The sequence below is a fragment of the Stegodyphus dumicola genome, chromosome 1, assembly GCF_044657685.1.
Source record: "Stegodyphus dumicola isolate Sdum_Otavi_A_Nest chromosome 1, ASM4465768v1".
NCBI lineage: Eukaryota > Metazoa > Arthropoda > Arachnida > Araneae > Eresidae > Stegodyphus > Stegodyphus dumicola.
In genome coordinates this window covers 128,957,412-128,977,989 of record NC_140768.1, presented here as the reverse complement: position 1 = coordinate 128,977,989, position 20,578 = coordinate 128,957,412, and the positions used below count along the sequence as shown (strand labels likewise).

General features: G+C 35.4%; 1 pseudogene across 1 annotated transcript in view; it reads right to left on the bottom strand.

Moving 5' to 3' along the window:
• The window catches only part of LOC118204086 (fatty-acid amide hydrolase 2-like), an 83,940-nt pseudogene that overhangs the window by 16,331 nt on the left and 47,031 nt on the right, over positions 1-20,578 (bottom strand). The window contains exons 4-5 of the transcript XR_015040681.1: positions 18,191-18,400; positions 4,155-4,274 (exon numbers count right to left, since the gene is read on the bottom strand). The product of XR_015040681.1 is annotated as a fatty-acid amide hydrolase 2-like (transcript). The remainder of the gene's footprint in view (positions 1-4,154; positions 4,275-18,190; positions 18,401-20,578) is intronic.

The following is a 20,578-nucleotide window of genomic DNA, read 5'->3' as shown; positions in this document are numbered from 1 at the left end:
AAAGGTCCTGTTTTTAAGATAGCTTTTCATGAGCTTAATAAAACTGATGGGCAGATGAACAAGGTGCAGCTTGTAGAGGAGACCCTCATGCCACACCTTGTCAAATGCTTTTTCTAGGTCTAGAAAGCAGCTGGCGATTGTGTTCTTTTTTGCGAAGAAGTCTGCAATAAATTCTGTAATGTTCAGTAGTTGGTGCACGGTACTATGACCGGCTCTAAAACCAAACTGCTCTTTACATATAATTTCCTTATCCTCTAGATGTTGAGTTAATCTCTTTTGGAGGACACGCTCAAATACCTTTCCCAAACTGGGGAGAAGGCTGATCGGACGGTAGGAGTTTAAGTCCTTTGGGTTTTTCCCCGGCTTGACAAATGTAATTATCTGCGCGTGCTTCCACTGTTGCGGAAAGTAATTGAGCCTCATACAAGCATTGACTATGTTTGTAATGAGGACTATGTAGGTTCTTGGGAGAGCTTTGAGAACCGTATTGGTGATGCTATCGTAGCCGGGAGCTTTTCTGGACATAAGTTGCTAATTATATTACTTATTTCTGCTGGAGAAGTTGGGTTGAAGTGATTATTACAATTTCTGTCAGCTAGGTGGTTAATGAAATTATCGACTTCTTCATCTGTCTCATCATTATTAGAGGCATGATTGGTGAACGTCTTTTCTAGATGCTGCGCAAGGGCTTCAGCCATGTTATGTTCAGAATAAGCAATTCCACTACTGGTGTGGAGAGGACCAATATTTCTGTTATTAGTATTCCTTAAGGAATTTCCAATACGCCAGACTGTATTCGGAGAGAAATCCATGGAGTCTAAGAAATCGTCCCAATAATTTGATCTGTACTCTAGGAGGAGGGTCTCATAAAACAACTGATGAATTTCCTTTTATAAGCTTTTTAAATCACGCACGAGTCTATTCTGGTATTTTCTCAAAAAGCAAAATATCTATTTATTAAATACGCGTGCTCCTCTATTTTTAATTTTTCTGGCGTAGCCTTTCTCTTCAAATAAGTCGCGTGCAGCATTGCACGGGGAAATGAAACAATTTAATAACAATTCTATTAAAAGCAGCAAAAATCAATACATAAACCGTAAATAAATATACAAAAACCGTGACAATATGATCAATTATTTTTCTCATTTAGTGCACTATTACCATATCCATTTTAAGTCAACGCTGATTGTATAAAATCCTTTGTCTTAATTGCATTTTTCTATTAAATTCTCGGTTTATTGAATTTATTATCACATCCTATATCAAGATAACCTTTAATCGTTATTTGAAGAAATCTGTAAGTGTAAAAATTCTGTAAATTTAAAGCAACTTAAATTTTAACTCTTTTTTCAATAATTAATGTTTTTAAAATTTAACTCTGATCTTAATTCTTGCTGTTAATAATAACGATGTATATCAGCTTTAATTCAGACGATAATTAGAAACGGATCGTCGTATTCTGATTGTACAGACATTTCAGTATGAGCATTTATTTAATACTAGCAGCTTCGCTGCCAGCCTTCGTCTGGCTTTTCAATGTACAGGAAAAATGGCTGAAGGGAACAAACACCAAACGTTAAATTTAAAAATTGCGTAGAATTTTACTCTGTAGAACAACTTCATAAAAAAAAAGTTATTATGTATAACAAAATTACAATGAAATAAGCAGTACCCTTAATACAAATATTAATTACCCTAATAAATAAATTAACCAACTTCTTTTTGCAAAATCTTAAGAACTCAAATAGTATAAAGGACTTTAAGAACTTTGTTTCCTAAAAAATCACTCAAAACTTTTCAATATCTTATAAACAGTGAAATGAGCAATAAATAATATAAAATAATACAAAAAACTTCTGAAAATCAAAGTATGATTAATGATATTTTATCTTATATTTTCAAGAGAAAAAAATTCAAATGAAATAAGCTATATCCCTTAATACAAATATTAATTATCCTAACAAAAAACTAACCAACTTTTCGTTGAAGAAAAAAAATCATGCAAAACTTTTCAATATCTTACAAATAGTGAAATAAGCAAAAAATAACATGAAAGAAATTTAAAAAAAAACAAAAAATTCCTCGCAAAAGTTTACTCTGCAGATCAACTTTATCAAAAAAAAAAAAAAAAATCAATAAAAGTGTATTATATATATAAAAAATCTGATGTGTACACCACATGACTTCCTTGAACGGAATATTAAATTATACGCATTTTTTTCTTGCACTTTGTTTAAACTTATCGTATTTAATTATATCTACTTCTCCGACAGCACATAAACCACAATAGAATAAGTGCATTCTTTAAAATTCACTCTATTTGTTTACCATAGCGACACTCTGGCGCTAGGTTCACTTAACAGTATTATATTTCGTTCATATTATAACTCAGAATGCACAAAATTTGTATCATTTAAAGAATTATCTAATCGTTGCAACATGTTCTATTCAAGTATTATAATAAAGCTAGAACGATGTATAAAATAAATTAAGAAAACAAAACAAAAAAGAAACAGTTTTTCACAGACGATTGAGTATTTCTCATTCAATTAATTCAGTTCTCACTTCGCGACATGGCAAAAATACATAAAAACTCGAAATATCTCTACTAAAAATTACTAATTATTAAAAATTAAATTAAAAATTAAGTAAATCTTAAACAGTTATTTCCTCGAAAAAAATTCTACAAAGGATTAAGCATGATTTAAATCGCAATAATAAATGAAGGCGTTTATCTTTGTTGTTGCGAAGCTACGTTTCTCTAGATTGGCAACAAATTCACTACTCAGCTGTTTCAAATGTAAACAAGCAATGGCCGCCATCAAAATAGGCTTAACGGCACTTAAACAACTTTTAAATTGTTTATAATTCTAAAAATATTGCATACAGATTTACTAAAGGCATGAAACCCTTAAACGGAAGATAAAAACAACATAATTCAATCATTTTTAAAGAAAAAATGTACAATTTACAAACATATAAGAGTAAAGAAACTGAGATCACTGAGCCGGGTAACAGAGTGGATATATTTATAAATATATTTATATACGTTTGGCGCGGCCGATTGAAACCAAAATACGAGGTGCACATCTACATGTTATAGTAGTCCTATGTACAAAATTTCAACGTTCTGAGGTTTCTCGTTTTTGAGTTATGCGAGATACGTACGTACATACGTTCGTACAGACGCCACGAAAAATTCTCTTCAGAATTCATTTTAAAGCAGTTTTTTAGTTTTTTTGGAGGAAAAGAGTCTTTTATTCTGTCCTTACGTACAGATATCACGCAAAAACATCGTTAAATTGTATTCGAAAGCGGTCAAAGCGGATATTTTCGTTGAAATATGCTGCCTGAAGCTTTTCGCGATTACAATACTTCCTTTTTACTTCCTATAAGGAAGTAAAAATGACAATGAAATATACCATTCTCTTAAAAATAGTGACATAAGAAATGCGAGGAAAAATTGTTGCCAAACCCATATTTCTAAAAGAATGAAACTATTGAAAATGATGCGATTTCATCAAAAATCTATCAACAACAATAAGAAAGGAAAATTGTTGCCAAAATCACATTTTTAAAGATGTGAGATGTGAGAAGCGTACTCGGAAGCTTCATTTAATTTTTTTTTTTTAAATACAAAATATTATTATTTTTCCAAATTTCTTTTTGTAAAAGCAATCGCAAGGATGAAAGTTTAACGTGTCCAAAAATCAAAGAAAAATAATCTGTACATTTTTAAAAATAATCTTTTTTAGAAAAAATCCCGTTGAAAAGTTATTAAGCTCCCTTTGTTAAATAAATTCGTATTGAATCGATTTATTGAAACACGAAATTTATTTTAACTTCGTAAAATAGCTAAGTGCCTACGTTTCATGACGATGTGGAAACGGAATGCGTAGAGTAAAATTTCGCTTTCCTATAGCCCATTATGTCTAGAAATGCCGCGATTTCGTCACAAAACATAAAATTAAAAAAATTCTAATTCGAATTTCGAAAAAATTGCTTCAAGGTGCACTGGCTCTTGTCTAGATGCACCTATGTACCAAACTTCGTAGCCGTGGGTCTATTAGCTTACGCGCAGCGCAAACGAAAGACACACACACAGACAGACTCTTTCTTTTATTATATGTAGAGATTTATTTTGAGTGCCACACCTGTTGAAGGCTTGTGTCCGTAGATTCCACAGAAAGAAGATGGTATGCCAATACTTCCTCCTAAGTTGTTTCCGATTCCAATAATTCCTCCATCTGCTGTGATAAGGGCAGCTTCACCACCTAAAAAGGAACATGCAAACGAAAGTATAGAATAATTCACAACCTAAGAATATCTTCAGTCAAAAAGCTGGTCAGAGTACAACTGGCATGACAGAATTCACGAAAGTCCATGCATTTCAAGTCGCTGAATAAAAGTCATTGTTTAATGCGTGACAATTTGCAATTTTTCTATCATTTCTGACTTAGTCAGGTAACTTCTTACCTCCAGATTGTTATGCATATTTTTGAGACGAGGGGTATAACTAGGTTAACTGGAATCGAAAAGTTGCCTACAATTGTCTGATGTACGAGCCTGTCTGAAGAACGTCATCCGAGTCTGGACCTATGTGCTGTGGAGTAAGAAAATGGATAGAACCAGCAAAAAGCGGCAGTTGTTGGCTGCTGGTTATTGGTGTTTAATACTGGCTGGAGCAGATAATTCCAAAGTCCTGTCGAAATCGGTAAGCTAAAGGTTAAAACCTCAGCACGATAAATTTAGTTAAAATTGAAATTGTGGTTCTTCTTAGATTAAAATTGGAGCGTGAATTTTCTTTCGCGGACACTTAGCCGACTCAAGGACTCCATTCCGGATATGAATTCTTGGGGTATTTATAGGATTCCTTGCCAGTGTGGTTTAATTTACAGCTAAGAGAACCTTAAAATTTTGCCTCAAGGAACATGAGGCATATATTAGACAAAAGGAAACACAGAAGTCTTCTGTTGCTCAACATTGTTGGTCCGAAAATCACACTTTGAATTTTTCTGCTGCCAAAATTATTCAAAAAACATCTTCCATTGGAGAACTCGATTTTCTAGAGGCATTTCACAGTCAAACAAATCTTTCTGTTCTAGTTAACGATCCTAATTCCTATCCAAATTTGCCTTCGGTCTTTAAAGAAATTATGTTTTAGTTCTGGTTTCACCAACAGATGGCGCCACTTGCTTATTCTTGTGCAGGCTTTCTTATCTTACCAAATCATTATTTCCTATCTTGTTCATTTGCGGTTTTGCAGCTGAGGATGGTGGTTCGGTAAAACCATCGAAATTAGTCCTGTGAAAATTTTGTAAATATAACGCTGATTTTTGTTGTTCGACTTCTGAATCCTATGGATTTAACAATTTGCGAATTGCCCATGTCGGAAAGTCTGCATTAGAATTTTGGGTAAAGTGCAGAATCACACACAGCTTGACGCGTTTTTAAGAATTGCACATACCCGGTTCCATGTACCCATCGACCTATTTTCACTTAAAAAAAAATCCTGGAATTGCACAAAAATGGCACTGCGCACACCCTTGACTTTATCTATGTACACATCGACCTATTTTCATTTAAAAAGTAAAAGAAAATTGACAAAAATCCAATTGTTTTTACCCTTGTAAAGCGGCAAACAAATAAGTGGACGATTCTGCACTTTACTGAGAACTTTTTCAAAGAAAAGGCATCATTCATTATAGAAAATTATGTTTCAACAACCAACGAGATGAAATTATACTTTAGCGATAACTCGGTAGCGAAATAGCGATGCCGGCATCCATTCAGTCATGTTTAGCCATTTTTATATAAATTATAATACTAAAAATGTATTATATGAAATTAACTTTTCATCTAAATTAAAACATCAATCTTAAATACACTCATGTCCATAAATTAAGGATAATTCGGATTCACGCGGAAATCGAACTCTAAAATAAATATATCACCTGTAAAATCACTACACACATCTTCAAGAATCATATGCAAATTTCAGGAAGTAACCAAGATGACAGAGTGTAAGAGACGAGACACAATGGCGAGAGTGTAAGAGAGTGATATATAAGGAATACAGGCAAAGAAGTAAAATTGTTCGCAGGCGCTTTATAAGCATTTCAGTGCAATAACCGAATAGTTATGACACAAAGGAAGAATTTGGATGATTTTTTACGTGGTAGAATTATCGGATGTCTGGAATGGGGGCGTACCCAAATGGAAGTATCAGACGAACTTGGAATTGCCCAGAGTGTCATCTCCAGGCTTTGGCAACAATTCCAAGATGATGGTAATGTGAGTAGACGTTACATCATAGGTAGCCCAGAGTTACAACGCCGAATGAGGACCAATATTTGGCAGTTACTGTCAAAAGAAACAGGCGGAGCACAGCCTTAGACCTGTCTCGTCAGCTCTCTTCAGCCACTGGTACGACAATTTCAAGGCAGACCGTGTACAGAAGCTTAGGGCAGATTGGTCTATATGCTCGTAGACCTGTCAGATGCGTTCCACTTACTGCAACTCACTGCCGCCTGCGGTTAGCCTTGAGTAACGAGCAGGCATTGTGGACACCGCAACAGTGAGCTTGTGTGATGTTTAGCTTGCAGGTTTAGCTTGCAGTCTGATTCTCACCGGACTTTCATATGAAGAGCTCCAGGTACCCGTTACCACCAAGAAAACATCATTGAACGACACCGTTACGGTGGTGCAGGAGTGCTCGTTTGGGGTAGAATTATTCTGGGTTCCAGAACTGACCTGCATGTTCAAATTGGAACCATGACAAGCCAAATCTATCGCGACGTCATTCTGGAACAACATGTACGTTTGTTTCGGGCGCCATGAGCGCACAATTTGTGTTTATGGATGACAACGCCCGTCCTCACCGTGCAAACATCGTAAGCGAATGCCTTCAATCGGAGGATTTCACAAGTATGGACTGGCCAGCATCTCACCGGACTTGAATCCATTAGAGCACGTGTGGGACATGCTTGGCCGACGAGTTGCAGCCCGTCAACCTCCTCCTACATGTCTACCGGAACTTCGGAGAGCATTGCTTTTTGAGTGGTGTAATATCCCCCAAGATCAGATGGATAATTTGATACTCAGCATGCCTAGGTGTTGTACTGGCTGTATTGCATCGTCTGGGAGACATACAACGTACAGGGGTTAAACAAAAATATGGAAACACCTTTAAAAAAACATGTTTCTTTGCTTAATATGGTGTAGGAAACCCGTTGGTATCCAAAACAGCTTGCAGTCTTCTCGAAATGGATAAATACAGTTCTTGTATGTTTGCCAAGGGAATATTATACCATTCTTCCTGCAAAACGGTGGCAAGTTCAGATAACGATGTTGGCGGTGGATAACGAGAACGCACTTTCCATTCCAATGTAGACCACAAAGGTTCGATAATATTCAGGTCTGGTGACTGTGGTGGGCAGGGGAGATGGGACAACTCATCCTCGTGCTCAGAAAACCAGTTCTGGACAATGTGAGCTGTGTGAACAGGGGCTTTGTCGTCTTGGAAGACACCATCACCATCGGGGAACAAAGTTTGTACCATGGGATGAACTTGATCGGCCAAAATGTTCGCATAAGTCTTGGCAGTCATGTGCCCTGACACAGTTATCATGGGACTAGCAGAGAACCACGATATGGCTGCCCAAACCATAACAGAACCCCCGCCATGTTTCACTCTTGGCAACAAGCAGTCTGTATTATAGGCTTGAGAGGGCGTTCTCCAGACGTAAACTCGGCCAGAAGTGGGAAACAATGTGAAAGAAGACTCGTCAGACCATATTACTCGCTTCCACTGCTCTATAGTCCAGGCTTTACGAATTAAACACCAACTTTTCCTGTTACAGGCATTAGCATCACTGATGAGTGGCTTCTCGATTGCAACACGGCCAGCAATTCCCTGTTTATGAAGCTCCCTTCTAATTGTTTTGGTACTCACAGGGTTCGGTAACACAACATTCAATTCAACAGTAACTTTTGCAGCTGTGCATTTTTCAGCTTTTGCAGCTTATTTTTCGTCACAATTGCCCTTAATGATCGTCTGTCACGATCACTCAGGACACACTTTCGTCCGCGCTGTGATTTAGCAGATGATGTTTTTCCGCTTTTCAAATATGCGGAATAAATCTTCGATACAGTACCTCTTGAAACACTAAACACCTCGGCTACCTTGCTTACGGAAGCACCTACCATACGTGCTCCAACAATTTGCCCACGTTCGAAGTCTGTTAACTCTGACATAATGCAATGACAACCTCACATAACAGTACTTCGACAACAACTGAACTGTTTAGCACATTTACGAAGTTGTATAGGTGGCGTCAGTAGTCACGCCAGCGCCACCTACATATTTCATTAAAATCAATCTTTCTTTTCAAACATGCATTTCACAAGGTGTTTCCATATTTTTGTCCATCCACTGTATAAACAATCATACCAACCATGTAATATTAGTTTTTTGTAAATAGGGTTTTTTTGTAATTTGCTCCAGGGAGAAAAAATTGCTATTTTTTTAATAATATCAAACATATAGCATCTTTTTTTGCTATTTACCTTTTTTTTTAATAAATAAGCTTTACAAAAAAGTCAAATTTGTTTTTCTTCGAACTCTTCCTTTGCCTGATTTTGCATTATCCTTTAATTTATGGACATTAGTGTATATAGGCTAAACTAAGAATAGTCATTATTAAATTAGAAAGAATTATTATTATTTTATTGTTCACTTTCAACCAAATACATTCATTATTAAATATCATGGTTTTACCAAATGCCAAAAATGTACAGGAAAGATGTAATAACACAGATGCTGAGCCATAGTACGTACAACTCCAGCATTCCATACGCCGAAAAAAAAAGCACTTCTACCTACATTGCTATCATATCATATAAGCTGATGCTCAGCTGAAGGAGGTTTCTTTTTATTCCCCCCCTCGTATATATTTAATATTTATCTTTACTGTAATGCGGCTACGCTAACCATATGCAGTGCTAGTAACTGCCAATAGCTCGACACCATAGTCAAGTCATAAAAAAAAGCACCATAAGTACACTCTGTTGAAAAATGAACCGCCATTTTTCTGTATTTAATAACCCCCACTAATCACATATGAAGTTTGCTGCTTTAGTAATTATGTTTGACACATACACGATTACATACAAGCCACCATTACGAAAAATCGGCGATCAAGTATCACGCTAGAAAATACGACATATCATCGCGATAGTTCATCCATCTCTGCGCATACGCTCGCCACACAATTTTGCCAAGACCTGATAAATCGCCAAATTTAGTTGCGAGTTGCGTTTCCTAGGGAGGAAGTAAATATACGCGCACCGCTAGCCAGCGGCAAAACGGAGCCCCGAACAGATGAGAAATATTCTCTATGAGCGAACCAGGTTGCTACCTCCGACAAACCAATTCGCCGGGTTACCAGCTTTGAACTTTTATCGCCATTTTTGGCGATGTTTACATTTAACGGATCTTTTGCGGAAGTGCTTCCTCAATACGTCGTAAATAATAATCTGTAGTTTTACCTAACCATTTTATATGAAAATTAATGCGTGGAGCAAAGAGAAATTTAAATCAGTAATGAACTATGAAAAAGTCTAAGATATTAGAACTCTGAACGTATTATACTGAACAGTAATGAATTAATATCATGGTTAATCTCTGGATTATGGTAACTTGGCGGTTTTTTGGCTACCAACCCTACTACAGCAACCTGCTAGTTTTTGTTTGGACGCCATTTTATTTTCACGAAGTAAAGGAAAATTTTTTTTCTTTTTTTTTACTCAACATTTTTTCCAACATTCTGCTAGCCGAATTACGCTTATGCTAGAACTTTTATGGAACAAAAGTGCTTAATCATGACGAAGATTAGGTGCGAAATTTGGACAAAGTGCAGAATCTCCCACTGCTTGCCGCGTTTTTACGAATTGCACATACACGGTATCATCCATGTACACGTCGACCTATTTTCACTTCAAAAAAATCCCAGAATTGCACAAAAATGGCATTGCGCACGCTCTTGACTATATCCATGTACACTGCTTAAGTCCTAGCTAGTAACCTTTATCTGTTTATCGCCGTACCAAAATGTCGCCAAACTACCTGTTATCATATTCTAAAGATTAGCCAATATTATTAACTTAAGAACGTAAAATTTTGTCAAACACTCAGAGGAAATCCAAATTATCACTGTGCAAACATCGTAAGCGAATGCCTTCAATCGGAGGATATCACCCGTACGGACTGGACAGCATTCTCACCGGACTTGAATCCAGTAGAGCAGTGTGGGACATGCTTGGCCGACGAGTTGCAGCCCGTAAACCTCCTCCTACATGTCTACCGGAACTTCAGAGAGCATTGCTTTTTGAGTGGTGTAATATCCCCCAAGATCAGATCGATAATTTGATACTCAGCATGCCTAGGCGGTGTACGGACTGTATTGCATCGTCTGGGAGACATACAATGTATTAACAATCATACCAACCATGTAATATTTGTTGTTTGTAAATATGTGTTTTTTGTAATTTGCTCCAGGGAGAAAAAATGACTATTTTTTTTTAATAATATCAGACATATAGCATCTTTTTCTGCTCTTTACCTTTTGTTTAATAAATAACCTTTACAAATAAGTCAAATTTGTTTTGCTTCTAACTCTTCCTTTGCCTGATTTTGCATTATCCTTAATTTATGGACATGAGTGTAGTTATTTACCATTATACTTCCTTTCTTGCGTTAGGGTTGCCGCAATTATTTGTGGCAGCAATGGCATCAACAATAGTTTGGCGATTTTTTACGGCTCTCAAAACCGAATAGTACCCGTATTAACGTATTATATTGAAAATTACACATCGCGACTTTCAAAACAGAGTACGTAATATTGTCTAGTTACATGACTGATCTAGTTAAATCTAGATTTGATAGATGGCACCACATTACGGTGGCTTTTCAGGATGTCTCGCTTTGCTCCGCCCTGCTTGATGCTCCTCCTTCTGCAGATTCCTCCGATTTTTCTTCGGAAATTTTCCAACGTCCAGAATTTCATATCCGCAACGTTTTCGATATATGAAGAGTGAAAAATGTAATTTTTGAGAATAGAATTCACTTATGAAGGAAATAAAACCTTAAAGAATATTTTACTTCTAAATTAAACATACTGCACCAGTTTAGAGCTATAAACATTAACCTAAGTATTTTAAGAAAGAGGCGTGGTCAATAAAATGTTACAGAATTTTTATCTCAAGTATGGTGGCATTATAGAGGTCAATAATTTATACCTTTGTTTGTCTTGATGCACTTTTTTTATTGTTTCTAATAACAAAATAATATATATTTCGAGGCTAAGGCTTAATTCTAGTATACGGTGCACATGAGAGTTGGCGAAATTTTGGTTTAAGAGACTAATAAGCGCGCCAATTGAATGCTCTGTAGGAGAGTGCATTTGGGAGCATTTTCGCGCATGCACATTAAATATATTAAATTGAGAAGTTTTGATTGGTGCAGTTGGAAGAGAAGAATTATTTCAAACCACTGTTTGAAGTTCTGTTAATCCTCTGTCTTCGGCTGAACTGAATGAGAAAGGATAACGTATGTTCAGGTAAAATTTATTTATCTTTTATTTTTTGTATTTTTTAAAATAACAGTAGTGGTTCCGCCGAGTTTGTGATTGGTTAATATTTTTTAATTAATCGATTTTTGGTCAGATATTGAATATGATTTTAGTTTGATATCGTCTTTTATTCTACAGTTCGAGTTGCTAACGTATTTTGTTCTACAGTTCTCTTTGATAACGTATTTTGTTCTACAGTTCTCTTTGCTAACGTATTTTGTTCTACAGTTGGATAACGTTACTTTTCGATTATGATGTGCAGTGCTATGAATTGCGAATATTTAAACACGAAATTTTTTTGGAAGTTAGAACTGGAAGGAAAGCTTGCTGTAATTCAATGGGCAGTAGATGCCGGATTGCTGCCGAATTTTAAAAATCGCGCCATGGCCGCACCGTATACTAGGATTTGGAAGGAACGTGGAGTGCTATTAAGCGTGGGATGAAGGGGACGAAAAAGGTAAGCGAAGAGTTTGACTTTTATTTGGTGGAATATATGTGGCGGCGCCTCAAAAATAATAAATCGTCATCCGAAATAATTAAAGACTTTATATTTGCAATAAAAGCAATATATCCGCCACCCGAGTTTGAGGGCCATGGCATTTGAGTTATGATATAGACCCTAAAACATATGAGACACTGAGCCATGGTATTTAATTTATTATATTTGATATGTGAATGTTTTGTATTTGTTGCGATGCATATTGAAAATTATATTTTTATTTGTTATAAAGGTCTGTTAAAAATTATTTTCAATTTCTAAATGCTTGCTTTTTTTCTTGTGTCCTCACCGTATGCTTAGGATTTATTATCTTAGGATTATCATTTTGTTTACTTTTTTTGCCAACTCAAACTTGTGGTGACGCTTTACTTTGAGGTTGCCAAAAATTTGGCGACAAACGTAAACGCATCATTTTGGTGTTGGCGACAATTTTAAAAATCGCGCCAAGGCCGCACCGTATACTAGGATTTTACCGAAACGGACCCTTCCCCACCATATGTTTCTATAAAAAGTATAATTCAAGAACAACAATTTTTATTGCATTATTTAGATTTTTCATGATAGGGAAAGGAAATTTTATTTGTGGGAGGAGCGAAACGATTTTGTAAGGAAAAAGAATGTAACATGATGTATTGAGTAAAATAGTAATGAAACGTAAAAGTATTAGAAATTTGAAAGTATTTGGAAGAGCGAGATTGGAAAATTAATATCGTTAAGTAAACAAGAAAAATTATTAATGATGTGAAAGTGTTCAAAAGAACCCAGTTGATTTAATGAAGAAGCTTTACGGATAATTTTTGAATATCCCAAATGTAATTAAGTGACCGCCGTACTTAGCTAAAAAAATTCTTTTTTCCTTTCGAAATTTAATTCAAATTCCCTGACGAGAAATTTCAGCGCTTTTTCAGTTTGGCCAATATATACCAAACAGCACGATACATATCAAACAAGGCTAAATTAACACAATAATTAAAAGCACATATGAGATCTATAAGAATCAAAAAATGAATTTTACTGATAGGTGAAAAAACAAATATTGAACTTATGGAGAAGTCGAGTAATTTTGTAATTGATAGTAATTTTAAATTATTATTAGGCATGTGCCAGTTAAACGTCACTGTTGGCTTGGTAGCCTGTTGACTAAATGTCTTGACAGTTAAGAGTCCCGTAGCTAAATGCGTCGGCTAAGTGTCCTTGTCGTCTAAATGTCCTGTCGGCTAACTGTTCGTGTCGGCTAAATGTCCTGTCGGTTAACTGTCCGTGTCGGCTAAATGTCTTGTTGGTTAACTGTCCGTGTCGGCTAAATGTCCTGTCGGCTAAGTGTTCTTGTCGGCTAAATGTCTTGTCGGCTGAATGACCTGTCGGCTAAGTCGGCTAATGTCCGTGTCGGCTAAATGTCCTGTCGGCTAACTGGTGTCGGTTAAGTGTCCCGTCGGCTAAGTGTCACGGACCCGTGAATTTTAGCATAGTTAAGTAGACATTTACCTGTATATTCTTTGTTAATTTTGAGGTGAAGACTGCTTAAAGTTTTAAGTTAAATTTTACTGAGTTCTTGTCTGCGTAGAAGTATTACTTCCATCTCGATAAGTCGGGAAAGGAAATTAGTGGCACCTAAGAAGTAAAATCCACAGAATTACTGTAGTGACTACAATAACATAAACCTTCTCAAGATTAGCAGCAGGTGGCATAAATTTTTAATCAGTCTATGACAATAAGCTTAAATTTGACTAAAAGTTAAATTTAAGGTAAATATAAAGTATTACTGAGTTACGCAACACATTCATTTGCTTTAATGTGTCACTTCCAAATATATACATATCCGCATCCATGCAAAATAACGCGTAACAGTATCACTCCCTGCTCCAATGTCCAGATTGCTTTGACCATATACAAGGGAAAGAGGACCATACAAAGAACACTCAGAATGTCCGGCTATTCATACTGATGCGAATGTAAAAGTGTGAGGAAGTAACGGTTTAATGCAGAATCTTTTGCATAGTGATTTGATTGACTCTTTGCTGAAAATGGAAAACATTTTTGGATCAGTTCTAAGATATATCCTAATTCTACAACAGTTATTTTTAAGTTTATACAACTTTCTTGTCTCTTCTAGTCTCCGTCTACAATTCAGTAATTTAATATTACGTGCAAACTAGTTTAGAAATTGTGTTAACTTTGGCCCAATTTCTTTAATTAGTCATTAGTTAAGTTTTTATTTCTTACATTTTTGAGTTTAAGCCCACGCAGAGGCTTTGTTGTAAGAAGAGTCTGAGAAAGGGACTATCTGGTTAATCTTTATTTTGAGCAATAAAGGGTAATTAACCCTTCTTGAGTTTACGTTTCTATTCTTGGACTTAAGTGATTATTCGCTTAGTAGATCCCTAGATTCCTCAACGTTTAGTTAATAGATAAAAGGAAGGATCCCTAAACAGTGTTATCAAATGTCTGCTGCTGAAGTTTCGAGAACCTATCAATCTGCTGTCATCTTCCAGATTCGTATTATTAGTCCAACAATTATCTGACCAAAATTGTAATATTCTAGAGCAATATCCCGTGCTCATCTCAAATCGATATTATCAAAGTTAAAATGGAAGATGAAAAATACCTAAAACTAAGATTTTGTTCTCAGTGAAACAGCAACAAAACTTAACAAAATGGGTTTGTCAACCTATTTTAGAAGGCTTGCGTGCTCGCTTACGTGCTAGTCATCAAGTACACATTTTATATGTAAGAAATCAAACTGTGTTCATTTTTCAGAGAACGAAAGTTAAGGAAATATATTTTAGAAGGCTTGCATGCTCGCTTACGTCTAGTCATCAATCACACATTTTATATGTAAGAAATCAAACTGTGTTTATTTTTCAGAGAACGAAAGTTAAGGAAATATACGATAATTTACTGTCCAGTGTTTTGAGAATCCTCCGGTTCTATTTCTGTTGAAATTGTTGGAGATATTTATTAGTTTATATTTCATTATATTTTTCTTAGAGTTCACAAAGAATTTTAATGCTTTATTTTTGTAAATTGTATAAGGTATTTCTACCGCCTTCCTAGCGTACCTTCGTGGTGTTGTGGTCTGCACGCTGGGCCGGTATTCCAGAGGTCCGTGGTTCGATTCTTGGAGAAGGCGTTTCTAATTTTTCATCCTGCCTGCTTCCAAAAAATACCTAATGTCTCTACAGCTGTTTGAAAAACATCGCAGCTTCACATTTTTGTAACAATTTGCAGGAGAATAATTAATTCTTCAGATAGTGTTATAAAGTATTATCTCCCTCTTTTCCGCATACCTTCCTGTTGTAATTATTAATTGAAAATTACATTTGTTGTTCTGCTTTAGAGTTTAAGTTGTTACGAATTTTGCATAAATCTACATAATTTTAGTGAAACTATATGTAAATTGTAATACCTCTTTTAAAATGTTACATGAAAGGCCTCAAGAATGTGAAACTTTGTCTGAAAAATAGGTTACAGGAAGAGGTTTAGGGGTACGTTACTGTAACTTTGAAATAAACGTCTATTTTGTCCATTGGCGTGTATTTCGTCTATTTTGCCCCCCCCCGCCCCTCAAAAAAATCACTAAATAACATAATGAAACCAGAGAGATCTAAGTTTGAAAAGGAATATGTAGATATAGAACCAAAGCTTCATACGTGCGAAACCAAATATATCAGGAAATAACAGTATGACCTAATGAAATAATAATAAATATTATTACATGCGTACGAGTTCGTAATGGATTGAATGCACACAGAACGGATGATAGCTTGATAAAATTTGTTTTCATAAAACAAACTCTTGAGAGTTCTCTAACTTTTCATAAAAGTACTCGTACAGGCAGCGCTAAGCTGGTGAGGGGTTTCGAAGACTAATTTTTGTCTCCAAATTTGGCAAGAAATCGCTAAAAGTCGCCAAACTTAGCAATTTTGATAAATCGAAGGAACTGGAAATTTCTCGGAGGAGGGGGAGGAAACTATATAAAGTCGTAGAGAGCATCAGTCTCCATTTAGTACAGATTTATAGCTTAGAGTTACAAGGTATTTCTCCCGTAGTCTTAGCATGCCTTCGTAGTATAGTGTCCAGCACACTGGGTGCGTATTCCACAGGTCCGTGGTTCAATACCCGTCGAGGGCGTTGCTCATTTTTCATCTCTCCTGCTTCCAATTAACCTAATGTCTCTACAGAGTACTGGGAATACTGAGAGTTCACTGTGCGAGCTTATGCATTTGAGGCTCTTTATATTGTCTTGTGTTTAACGTTCTTAGTAGTTTGAAGTGATAACTACTGATTGCGCTGTGTCTTACTGAGAAGAGCTGTGCGAGTACTTTTATGAAAAGTTAGAGAACTCTCAAGTGTTTCTTTTGTGAAAACAAATTTTATCAAGCTATGATCCGTTCTGTGTGCATTCAATCCATTACGAACTCATACGCATGTAATAATATTTATTATTATTTCATTAGGTCATACTGTTATTTCCTGATATATTTGGTTTCGTACGTATGAAGCTTTGGTTCTATATCTACATATTCCTTTTCAAACTTAGATCTCTCTGGTTTATGTTATTTAGCATTTTTTTTTTTCATTGATTTTCGCTTGTTTGATACTTTATCGTGACGCTATTAACCAAAATTTGCGATTTATAAATTTGCATTCTGTAATTTGGTTACAGACTAACACTTTCGGAAGAAGAGGTAGTGGAGAAAACAACCTCAAGTGGAAATCCTCGCCGTACAAATCATCGTAAGAGAAAAGAAAGCAAAAGGAGGCGTTGTAAAAAGAAGCAGATCTAAAACCTTGTGGTATAAAATAATCGTAGTAAAGACAATTTACGAAACAATTTTACAATTTCAATACAGGTAATAATATCACGCAGTTATCATTTTCCTTTTTCTAATCATTTTTATACTATCTTTTATACTATACGTTTCATGAAAAATAGTATTAAGATTTTATAAAAGAGATTTATTAAATAACGACCTTTAATATTTTATTACATAAGTCTAAAATTCTTTTAACTGCAATACATATCTTTGATTTCTGCACATTTTCAGATATTTGTCCACTTCACCGTTTGCCCTGAGACAGATTCGTCGACTTGAAAAGTGTCGTCAGTAGCTTTGAACGATTTTAATAATTCAAATAATATCAAAAAGTCAATGACCATCTTAAATATTCAAATAATTTTGTATAATATTTATATGTTTATGTTGTATTAGGATTCAAAGCTAATTACAAGCTACTGATAACATTTTCAAATCGGCGAGTCTCTCTGGGTAAACGGTGAAGTGGTTTTAAGGCATGAAATTTTTCTTGTATTTCAGTAAAAATTTATTAGTTAATTTAAAAATATGAAACGTAGGGGCAAAAATATTCCCCTTCTATTGCGCCCACAAATCATCATACGAACATGCATTTAAAAACTTTCTAAATTTTAAAACATATGTCTGCGATGTTTTTATCGTGCGATGATTTTAAGGTGCTTTATTTTTTACCATAATATTTAATACGATGATGTACTAACACTGCGAAATTTTAAAAACCGCTTTACTTTCTCTCACGATGTTTTATACCATGATATTTTAAAACTGCTACGTTTTCTCCTCGCTTTCTTTCTTCTACAATATTTTCTTCTTGTATTTCTTTTTTTGCGATGTTATCGACAGACACCTGTATTTAAAAGAAATTGTATAAATGAAATTGGTTGCTACTTTTGATGTTTTCAAACCTTAAATTGGTATGGTAGGCTATCATTTTCAAATTTTTTCGAATTAAACGGTAATTTAAAAATCTTAAGTTTATTCGTATTAAAAACAAATTTAAATTTTGTACACTGCAGCAGTACAGACCATATCCAACTTACTGACCAATCTGTGATAATTACAGGATAATAACGCGTATTTTTAATTCTCCACGTAACTGCTCTTTTTTTCCACTGATATGACACTTTTTAGATGTTCATTTTCTATACAGCCATACTAAATGGATACATTAAAGCAACTCAGAGTGAGTGGAACAGGAATGCAGGAGTAAATATAATGTATTACTAAAATGATGGTTTTTTTACCTGAGCTGCCTCCAACGGTTCTTCTGATGTCCTAATGATTTTTAGTCATCCCAAATGCTAGGTTAGCACTCTCCCACCACATGCATAGTTCCGGTACATTAGTTACAGTCACTGGTATGGCCCCAGCTTTCCGGTACAAGGCAGCCGATTTCGAGTCTCTCTCCGCTTTGTGGTCTTTAAAACGAACTTGCCCGGCTGCCTGAGTTAGGCCTACGAAAACAAGTTTAACTTATTGTCTATCTAACGACATTTTCCTTCAATATGAACATAATACAAGGAAATGAAGTAATTCTATGAAACACTTTCTATGCATTTCGTATCTCAAATATCTGGCAAGCCAATTTAAACCTCACGTCTTTCACAACTGCAAATACATTAAATAGTACATTCATCGGTTAATCTTCGGATTAGGGTAACTTGGCGATTTTTTGGCGAAAATTTGGCGACCAACCTGCTATAGCAACCTCCAATTTTTTTTGGGGGGGGACGCCATTTTGTCTTCAATAAGTAAAGGCATGTTTTTTTTCCCCCCTCTCTCTCAACATTTATTTCCCAACAATCTGCTAGTCGAATTACGCTTATGCTAGAACTTTTATGGAACAAAAGTGCTTAATTATGACGAAGATTAGGTGCGAAATTGGGAGAAAGTGCAGAATCGCCCACTGCTTGCCGCGTTTTTAAGAATTACACATACACGGTATCCATGTACACGTTGACCCATTTTGACTTTAAAAAAACATCCCAGAATTGCACAAAAATGGCATTGCGCACACTATTGACTTTATCCATGTACACTGCTAGTAACCTTTATCACAAGTCCTAGCTAGTAACCTTTATCACCTTACCAAAATGTCGCCAAACTACCTGTTACCATATTCCAAAGATTAGTCCATTTATCCAAAAGTTTATAATAATTTAACTATGCTTTAATTTATATATATATATATATATATCTTTTGTGGTATAGTGCATTATTTTTTCGAATTTATCCCATTTTACGCAAAAAGTTAACTATGCGTTTTCGTGCAATTGCCTTTATTCTACTGTTTTTGTCTGTAATTTTTTATTTCATGTATTATGCTACAGAGCTTGCAGTTATGTTTGAATTACTAAGATAGCTCAGTTAGAACCCGAGGTATGGAAGCTTCTGAAAACGCATTTTCGAAACACAAGGAGTAAGGTTTCCCGAAACTCCCACTAATATACTGCTGCGTTTATCCGAGCATTTAAAGCTATGATAGCTGAAACTGTTTATTTCGAAGTCAATTGAGTGTGAGCTTCTTTTATTGATAACGGTTTTAAACTTGTGAGTGATTTTTGTAATCTGTGATATTCTTCTGATATCAAGGAGAATTTGCTATATTTATGCCGTTCTTCTTGAATTATTTATAGCTATCATCTTGCCATACAAACAATGATTAATTTCACACATTTTATCCGAAATTTCCCACATTTATCCGACACAGTCATTTCGCACATTGTTTTATAAAAGACACCGACATTTATTTCAATAAAATATTAACTTCTTCTTGCCCGTCTAGTGTAAATATTAAGCGTATTTCTATGAACTTGTGGTGTGCAAAAATATGTGAATTACAATCTGATAACTAAAAATTATAATACCGGTCAGTTTACCGCTAAATTAACTTTTGGTTTTTACCTGTAATTCACCTAAATAAGAGATATAAGTTTACCTATATTATGTTTTCTTCTTATACACAGAATGTCTAAATCTTAAAAATCAGTTTAAAGCACTGGAGTGCACATATAAGTTGTTTCAGAACTGAAGAAAGAAATCTTTAGGGATATTAAAGCACATTACAATAATAATATTTCATGTAGGACTGTAACAAGCACAAGTGAAGTGTTGAAGCAGTAACAGAAGAAAGGGGACATGAAAGGAAACATAAAATGCTTACTTACAGCATCTTTGATCTTTACTTTCTTACAGCAGTGTTTACAACTATTGTTCAAAATTGTGTCTACCGACATTAATACATACTTGGCACCGTTGGTGGAGTGACTGGGACACAGTTTCAAGGATGTCTGGGGCATTTCTCGCAGACTTGCACAATATTCCAGTTATAAGCATCAATTGAATTCTCGCAAACGAGGGCCTTCAAATGTACGCATAAGAAGTAATCGAGGCTTAATGGAGCGGGCTGGGTGGCCAACGGATTGGTCCATATTGACCACACATAGCACCCTGAAATGGCACCCAGATGACTGGCGCTTTGAAACGGACTGCTGCCTTACCATGCTGAAATCGCAGTTGATTACGATCAACATTGGGAACATTTTAATACAATTCTGGTATATCCTTTCTCAGAAAAATTTAATAGCATCTGACATTGAGTCTTGCTAGTAGAAGACATTGGCTAATCGAGA